This window comes from Sabethes cyaneus, chromosome 3, assembly GCF_943734655.1.
Source record: "Sabethes cyaneus chromosome 3, idSabCyanKW18_F2, whole genome shotgun sequence".
NCBI classification, from domain to species: domain Eukaryota; kingdom Metazoa; phylum Arthropoda; class Insecta; order Diptera; family Culicidae; genus Sabethes; species Sabethes cyaneus.
In genome coordinates this window covers 248072606-248073298 of record NC_071355.1, presented here as the reverse complement: position 1 = coordinate 248073298, position 693 = coordinate 248072606, and the positions used below count along the sequence as shown (strand labels likewise).

The 693-nt window shown below is 43.6% G+C and overlaps 1 non-coding gene across 1 annotated transcript; it reads right to left on the bottom strand.

Moving 5' to 3' along the window:
• Nucleotides 1-216: 216 nt before the first annotated feature.
• On the bottom strand, nt 217-288 carry Trnam-cau (transfer RNA methionine (anticodon CAU)). Its single transcript has one exon. It is a non-coding gene; the product is annotated as a tRNA-Met (tRNA).
• Nucleotides 289-693: the final 405 nt, after the last annotated feature.

Here is a 693-nt window from a genome sequence, read left to right as displayed (position 1 = left end):
TCAATACGAAGAATGCAAATTACACATTTCACATTGCTTATCATTTCCGTTAGAGCCTACATCGCAGCAAATGACTTTGCAATAAATATTATTATCACCGCATGTCAAATCAAAGATAATTGATGACAACAAATAGTAGCAAATTTGACGTATTGGAATGCATGGCATCATTGCAAAAAAAAAAATGGTTGGTGACATTACACCACCAGACCAGGTTAGCAGAACGTAGTTTCGATCTACGGACCTCTGGGTTATGGGCCCAGCACGCTTCCACTGCGCCACTCTGCTCACACTTCCATCGTTCGCTATCTGTCATCACGACTCGTGCTCTGTTGCAACTCTCGTTTGCCATCCGCAAATAACGCAAATAAACCGGTGCGGTGTGTTGGTTAACCCAATTTTGCCAGATGAATCAGCCATTCATTCCACATAGAAATAACTCCCCGAATCTGGCAAAGTTTCCAAGCACTTCGGAAAATTCAATGATCCTCTTCAGGAAATTTGATCCACTTATCCAATGGAAACCGCAATCTGAGGAATAATCACAATGCCATCGTTGGAAGGCAATTTGCGTTGCACATTATTATAATCTTCGCTCCCGGATGGAAAACCATTCCGCCGAAAGTGCATTTGCAGCCAACCAGCCAGCCAGCCAGTCAGTCAGTCAGTCTATACGGAGCATCAAGCTGATGC